Source organism: Eucalyptus grandis, chromosome 8 (assembly GCF_016545825.1).
Source record: "Eucalyptus grandis isolate ANBG69807.140 chromosome 8, ASM1654582v1, whole genome shotgun sequence".
Classification (NCBI taxonomy): Eukaryota; Viridiplantae; Streptophyta; class Magnoliopsida; order Myrtales; family Myrtaceae; genus Eucalyptus; species Eucalyptus grandis.
Window position 1 is genome coordinate 25,733,611 of NC_052619.1, and position 8,862 is coordinate 25,742,472.

The 8,862-nt window shown below is 40.4% G+C and overlaps 1 pseudogene; it reads right to left on the bottom strand.

Moving 5' to 3' along the window:
- Positions 1–2,180: 2,180 nt before the first annotated feature.
- On the bottom strand, positions 2,181–5,303 carry LOC120287093 (annotated as a pseudogene).
- Positions 5,304–8,862: the final 3,559 nt, after the last annotated feature.

The window sequence follows — 8,862 nt, forward strand, 5'->3', positions numbered from 1 at the left end:
GGTTCGGTGATTAAAGATATCACTGGCGAAAACGGCGCCTTAAAAAATGCACGTAACAGTCTAGTACATACATCATTATGGACCTACATGATTCGGTGATTAAGGATATCACTGGCGAAAACGGCGCCTTAAAGAACGCACGTATCGGTCTAGTACTCATATCGTTATAGACATACGTGATTCGGTAATTAAGGATATCACTGGCGAAAACGACACCTTAAAGAACGCACGTAACTGTTTATTAAATACATCGTTATAGGCATGGGTGGTTCGGTGACTAAGGACGTCACTGACGAAAATGGTGTCTTAAAGAACGCACGCAATTGTCTAGTATATTTATCACCTTGGCGAAAAAGACGCCCAAGAGAGTACGTGTGATTTGGTGATTGGAAACAACCTAGAAATGGTCCGACTGACATGTAATCGACTAGGTCGATTGATCAATGATTTGATCCGATTGTCGTGAATTGATTGATTGTTTGATGCAACATATGAAGCATCTGTATATAACCTTGAATTGCAGGTTGAGACTAATGCCAAGGGAAGTCTTCTGACTCGCGTTATGCTTAGGCAACCATGTGGTGTATTGGTTTCCTAATCGAGTCTTAGTGGGGTAGAACTTCCTGAGACGTAGTCTAATCCTAGTTGTGGGACAATACTTCGGGTCCCTAGATGACGGTCGTGGAGGACCAAAAATCCTGGAGTTCGAAAGGTGGAGGCTGAAGAATCGGCAAATGGGTCTGACTAATGGATGTTAAGATAGTCCCTTTTCTTTTGATAAGCCGACAATTTTATAAACAGCCTAAGTTTGTAATTAACCAGTTTGTCTATAAAGACTTGTCTATATTTCAAAATTATGATCCTGCTTTTTTATCCCATTGTTATATTGACTGGGAATTTATAATTGCTTCCGCATATGCTATTTAAAAATGAAAAGGTCGGCGATACATAGTCTTGGGATATCACATAATAAAATCGACCAAGTAAAAGAATGTGTGCGTGCCCGAAGATCAAAGCGTGACAACAGGGATGTTGTACTAGGGTATGGTGGTGCTGGGTTAGGAATAGGTCTAGAACTGGAATTTTTTCATGATGATTTTAGTGATATTGCCTAAAAGAAATTCAGCAAACACGTTTGAGTGTTTAAATAGGTCCATACAGTCAATAATATAGAGAACCAATACTATCTATATAATCAACATTATACAGTTCGTGTCCCCCTGTCCCCACATATTACCTTTTCAAAGGAAGTTATTCTTATTTTCTCTTCTGAGAGGGGGTACTTGGGTGGATAGGTATCGTCTACCTGGTTAATATTCTGAGCCTTTAGCCTTCCAACCACCCAATGATCCAATACCATCTTTTTCTTATTCATTTGCATCAACCTTTCTTCGACAGTACCTCGCGCAATCAATCTGTAGCGGAGGGAAATCTCCTCTTGCGAAGTTTTGCAATGTGCAAAAAAGGGTATCAACCATAATTACATCATGATTGTATTCTTCAGGAGTACACAAAAAAGATGAATAATGTGATCATTCTGCTCTGTGAATGCCGAATTGACAAAGCGCCAGAGAGATTAAATCCCCTTCAACGCCCATCAGAAATCAAAAGATATCGCGACAGCAATGCTCCACGAGAACAAAGAAAGAAGCAGCGATAGAACCCCTCGAACAGCAATTCTTTACACACTTGAGCACATCACATCTCTCCCGTGCCAGAAATCAACTCGGGTTACTCAGCCAGTAGTCATTCCTCGCAAAAAGAGGGAGCCTCGAGAAGGAAAGACTCCAACTTTGACATCAGACACAATCATTCCTCGCAAAATAAAGGGAGGCTGAGAAGAAAAGACTCCAACTTTGACATCACACACGATCAGATTTTCAGAAAAAGAAGCAATGGTCCATCTGGGTTCTTGCATATGATGCTAAACACCAAGCAAAATGAAAGATAAAGAAACAGAGAATACCATGCGATAATTCACACAAAGACTCCATCGTCGGCAACATACCCAGAGAGAGAGAGAGAGAGAGAGAGAGAGAGAGAGAGAGTAATATCTGCACATTAATTGATCTGTCAAAGATGACAATAGCTCTATCCTAAGAAGAATAAAAAAGTAAGCTTCCATTGATTAACTATCTAGTTCCTAATAATCATCTGCAATATTTCAGACTTTCTTTAGATTAGTCAAACCCACCAACGCCACTTGAGTTCTCCATGTTAGCACAGCCAGAGGCCACTTCATTGACTCCAAAAATGCTATTTGTCCCCCTCAACAAAGCACCAGCATCTCCAGGAGGGACAAGGAGCGTACTTTGAGTGTCGAGGTTGTCTTGATTGATATTGGAAGCTGGGCACTGCAAATTTTGAAAATTAGGAGCATTCGCATTAGCAATATCCACACATCTTTCGTTTTCATTTCCATTCATATTGAGCCCCACGTCCCTCGCCACTCCAGATGCACCTTCCGAGACTCCAGACAGAACAGTGTCGTTGATTCTAAGATTCGAATTTCCTGTATTCTGCATTTTATTACTGCCTAACTTTTCTAATTTCCGGAATTTTAGCCCCGATTAGCAAAGGGCCAAGAGGCTTCGAGAAAACTAGTGTTTTCTGAATTATATGAAGCCAGTCAGCATCCACAGACACGACCAAAAAAAAAAAATTATCCGTAGAGAGCTTCCTTTTCAGCGCTTTCATTGCCTCTGGAGGATTTCCAGCATCCTCAGCATTAGTAGCCGTCTTTGTCCCTCTCTTTTCACATGGAATGACCGTCAGCTGAGAGTTGGTAATTGGTTTCTCACATGATTTGGATGTACTCGACTGTATGGCAAGAAGAGCTGTTCGAGCAGCTTTGATCTCTGCTTCTTTCTTGGTTGTTGCAGTGGCACCAATGTAACGAATTCCTCCAATCTCAACAGTGCATGAAAAGAGAGGTACTCTCCCAGGTGCCTCATCCTTTCAGTATTCATACAGGGGAACCTCATAATTCATCTTCTGTGCATAATCCTGAAGAAGGTTTTCACACAACCCTCTTTCATTCTGCGAAGAACAATCATTGTAACAAATCCTATTCATATAGGCACAAAAATGTGCTGCAAAAAACAATCATTGTAACAAGTCCAACTCATATAGGCACAGAAATGGGTTACAACTAACATAAATGTAAAGAACGATCTGGCGCCAAAAAAAAAAAAACCAGATGCAAAGAAAACGGCTACAAGGGAAACAGAAACAGAATCAATCTTGTAGTCACAGACAAAGGAAAGATAAAAGGATAAGAAACATCCCTAAGAGACTTCACATCTGTAACGACATGGATTATATGTGATGTAAAAGGTCGAAGATGGATGAGAAAATTCTGACCAGACTGGATGTACTGAAATCAATCTTGTTAATTGCCAAGGCCAAGGCCATAGCCAATGCCAACAACTAAAGAAGAGAACCATGCAACTGAGGAGGAACTTGTTATGAAGTCTCATTACTACTTATTAAGCATGTACACAGCAGTACAATAGACCATACATCATTCAGCCACATCTTGGACTTGCAAAAATGAATTTTGAATTTAAAGGAAAGCAATTTCATTGCTTAATGAGGCCTAGCAGAATTAAGCATCTTTCTCCCGCTAACCAAGATAATCATACAGCAACCGCTAAGCAATCAAATCATCCCCTCAATATCGAGTATGCACATATACAGCAGAATTCTTGTGGGTGACACATAGAATACTATCAATATGATTGAAGTAGGCTGAATGATACTTTAATTGATTAATGAGGTCTTGCAGGAGCCTAAGCACACTAATAATTCAACTGTTCAGCAATCAAACTATTGAATCAGCTCCCCAATTCTAAACCATATGCACTAAATCTGCAAAATTGTTGTTCCATTACAAAAATAAGGAAAACACCTATATTATCATGGGTATGCCATAAATATATTTACAATATAATTTTATCTAGTAGTGCCTATTGAACTTACAACTGGTTGAGAAATGCCACCACTGATTTTACCAGACTTCGCTAACTCCAGCAGCGCAACGGCAGCTGACCTCTCGGCTGCTTTCCGATTGAAGAACCCAGGTAAAGAATCATATCTGATATCATTAACAATCACCATTGATCTGAATGAAGGTTCATGCGCAGGACCTTCTTTTATAGTCTCACAGACTGGAGTTGGTGGTCCCACTTTTTGTGCATACTCTTGCAACCGACTCTTTCAAACATAGCAATTTGAGACACCTGCATTTTATCCAAAAACATATCATCAATGATTAAATAAAGTTGGAAATTTAGAAATACCAAACAGGCAATTAAAAGTGAAAGTGCCCACCATGGCGTAGATGGGCCCTGAGAGAGAGAGAGAGAGAGAGAGTTCTGAGCACTGCACCAAACGGAAGGGGAGAAGATTGATCTCCGTCTTTAGAACTTTTAAGTAAAACAAAAAAAGAAGGATTCCTTCTTCAAGGTTACCACTTCAAGAAACAAGCATGCACAGAAATTTCAATGAAAGATCAGAAACCAAAAATACTACACCCGGGGATGAAATTAGAGGGCATTATTCATCCCAAACTTCTTAGTAGGAGTCACTGATGTTCCACAAGAAGAATCTCGTATTTCCTGGTTCACGAAGAATCCGGGGAGAAGATCGGCAATCCTCATGTGAAGTTTTGCCATCTGCAAAAAAGGGTATCAACCATAATTTCATCATGATTATTTTCTTCAGGAGTACACAAAAAAGATGAGCAATGTGATCATTCTGCTCTATGAATGCCGAATTGACAAAGCGCCAGATAGATTAAATCGCCTATAACGCGCAATGAAAATCGAAAAATATCGTGACAGCAGTGCTCCACGAGAACAAAGAAAGGAAGCCGCGATAGAAACCCTCGAACAGCAACGCTTTACACACTTGAGCACATCACATCTCACCCGTGCCAGAAATCAACTAGGGTTACTCAGCCAATAGTCATTCCTCGCAAAAAGAGGGAAGGCTCGAGAAGGAAAGACTCCAACTTTGACATCAGACATGATCAGATTTTCAGTAAAAGAAGCAATGGTCCATCTGGGTTCTTGCATATGACGCTAAATACCAAGCAAAATGAAAGATAAAGATACAGAGAACACCATGGAATAATTCACAGAAAGACTCCATCGTCGGCAATATATCCATAGAGAGAGAGAGCGAGAGAACGAGAGTAAAATCTGCACATACCCCTTTCAAGACGAACGCATAAAGTAGAAGAAATCAGACATGAAAAACAAACCCTTTGATATACCTGAGAAGCCTTCGTTCGCAGGCATTGTTGGTTCAAAATGATGATGATGATCAAACGCGACGGACGGACGGATGAGAAGAATTTCTGCTTTTCTCGGGCTCTTCTCGCGGATTCTGGGCACCGAACGAAAGCCAAGAGGGGATGAATCTCGCGCTCGGAACAGGGATCCTTCTGCAACCGAATACTGCGAGATTTCGATTCAAGAAAGGAAAAACGGAAAACACAGTAAAAAGGGGGAAAAAAGGAGGCGAGATAAGGCCAGAACTTTGCTCGATCAAAAATGAAAAAAAAAAAATAAAAGGCCAGAACTTTGCACTCACCAACGAAAGGGTAGATGGAGGAAAAAGTACGGTGGAGCGAAAGTTTTATTTTATTTAATTAAATCCACGTCAGTGTCAAATCATAATTGGTTTAAATTAAAAAACACACACCACAAATGACAAGCACTTGCAAACCAATGAATATTTTCTGAGTCTCGAATATGCTCCAAAGGCTACCATTCAGAAATTAATTTTTGGAATAGAAATAAACTATATTTTTATTCTTAAATAAGTTTTCGAGTAAAAATATGTATTTAATAACGATATAAAATTTCACCCTCCTAAGCGACGATAGCAACGATGGTGCCGGGAGCCAAGGCGAGCAACTGCTGCAAGCGATGGAAGGTGAGCGATAATTTAATAGTGAAAATGAGTAATAAAAAGTTTTTATTCTTCATTTTCATTCCAAAAATAAAGAAGTAAAAGAATTTCACTTCTCATTTATTTTTAGAGCCTATGTTTGACTAAAAATTTGTTACAAAAATAGAAAAATGAAATTATTTTATCAACCGGATTTATATTTGAAACAAGTGTGAAATAGAAAAATAATTCTAAAACAGAAATAGAATAGTTATTATATGCGCCCTAATAATCCATAATAGCGAATTTATGGCGAAATTTGATAGAAATGACTATTTTGAAATTTCACGTAAAGATTTAGAACTAAATTGGTACAGTTGAAAATGTTTGAATTTTTATCTGTACTATAGGTTTAAGGCTAATTTTTCTCAATAAATAAATATTTCTTTTACAATTAATTATTTAAAATTTTCCTGAAATTTATAATTAAAAATTGAATAATAGTTGGTGGCTTTAAGGTGTTGCACCTGAGGCAAATGAACATTCTTATCTAGTCCTCTCTTTGTTTTTCCTTTCCCTTTTAAACTTAGGGGAACCCTAATAATCCATTTGTCCTTACATGCGGCGACCAAATGTCTATCTAAGTGTATTGCGTGGTGAGTGGGGTATCATTTTTTTAAGTTATCGTAAAAAATGTGGACAAGGATGAGGATTTTTTTTTTTTTGGTAAAAGGACAACGATGAGGATTTTTATCTTTTCCTAGGGAGTAAAAATCTGTTTTTTTTTCCTAAGTAATTTGGATTTAAAAGATGTGGAATAATTGGAAAAAAAAAAATCCAAATTACCTTTGTTGAGGGCATATGTAAGATAGATGACATCAGAAAGCAACAAATTCAATTTTGTGTGGATTATGTTCAAAAAAAAAAATTTGTGTGGACGGAAAATTCCAATTTTGTGAATTATTTATGTATAGTTAGGGGAATGCGTGAGTGCTGTCTTACTAGCTATTGTCCAAGATGCGATTGGCCTATGTGTTGTAGTTACCCTAGGCTACACATTTTGTTGATTGATTTGATCCTATCAACTTATACCAAGCTGGAAAATCTAAGTTGAAAAGGACCTAACATGACTATAAAAGTTATTTGGTTCTATTGTATGAAGATTCCTTTTTTTTTTGTCCCTACTATATTCCTATTCTAACTCTTTCTCGACTTTTACTCGCCCCTCGAAATTAATTCGTCCCCACCCCAATCCCCAATTCGAACCCCACCTCCCCCTTCTATATTAGAAGGGTGGCCACTGGGGTAAACCCCAGTGGTTTATGAAGATTCCTTTTAGGTAACTACAAAAATCTATCCCGAGCTTTGCCTTAAAATTATACTTGTGATCTCCTAATTGTTAAAGTCCTATAATTTGTACCTTTGAGCTTTTAAACCCTTCAATCTCGCACCTTAATCTATGCTTTTACATGCTCATCCTTGTTAAATATGGTTTCACGAAATGAAATCATGCACTTCATTAGGGCGTTTGGGGCCGCCTTTCCTAAGTATCTTTGGGGATCCAAAGCCCATTTGCTCAAATATTGGGTGTTTGGGACCAGCTTTAAAACTCACCTTGAAGGAATGCTACCCTTCCAAAGGCTGAAAGCCCAAGGTAGGTTAGAGGTTGCCTTGGGCTTCTAGCATTCTCGGCATGCTGAGTTGATGATAAATAAAAAAAATTTCTTCCCAAATTATCCTCGCTATTTTTTCAAATTTCCGGTTTTGCCTTCACTATTCATCTTCTTCTTTTCCATTCTCCATAAGCGGTTGCGGGCAAAGGGCAACTAGTCGCCGGAGACCATCGCGCCCGCTACACGGTGACCTCCACGCGAAGATCACGGGGCCGCGCGACCCATTTGGTCGCAAATCTGGTCGCGACCAGATGTGGTCGTCGTAGAGGTTGCGACCCTCAAGGTCACGCGACCCATCTAGTTGCGACCAGCTGCAGTCACCGGCAATCGTCATGCTCACCGCACCGCAACCTTTGCGCAGAGGTTGCCGGGGCCGCGTGACCCATCTGGTCACAAATCTGGTCTCGACCAGATGCGATCGCCACAGAGGTCGCGACCCTCAGGGTTGCGCGACCCATCTGGTCGCAGATCTGGTTGCGACCAGATGCGGTCGCCAACGACCGTCACGCCTACCGCACCGTGACCTCTACTCGGAGGTCGCCGGGGCCACGTGACCCATCTGATCGCAAGTCTGGTCGTAACCAGATGTGGTCGCCAGGACCCTCATCGGAGGCTCACGCGGCAACCAAATCTGCGAACCTCAGGGTCGCGCGAAGGTCACAACCTCAAATCTGGTCGTCGTGACCCTCGCCGGAGGATAGCCCAACGCACCGCAACCTCCGCACGAGGCCGCGCAATCTGGGTCCTACAACTCTCTAGCGATGGTCGCGGCGACCAGATCTGGCCGACCTTCTGGCAAGGGTCACCGGACCGCTTACCTCTGCCGAACGGCTTGCATCGGATTGCCTACCCTTCATCGGACCACCTGCTCCTCGCCGACAACTACTTGTTCTTAGCCGGCCAACTCTTTTTTTTTTTTATGAATAATAAAAGCCTTTTGCAAATATAATTCTTCCAAACACCATTTTACTCAAAGATACTTCACTGGACTTTTACAATACAATTTACCAAACACAATTTGTATTTTGAAAAACACCTTTAATCCCCAAAAACTTTTGCCAAAAGCCTTTCTAAATGCACCCTAAAGAGGCTTGCGTCAATCTGTATAAATTAATCGAACTGAGGGGTTCAAATATCCTTATTTTATTATAACAAAAGATTCCATATAGGTCCAAGTCCAACTCCAATTAGCATGGTAAGTTCTTGGGCTCACGACTGATCACGCCAAATGAGTACTTCTTTTGAGGTAACACTAGCATACAGATAGAATTAGACGTGAAATTCGATTAGC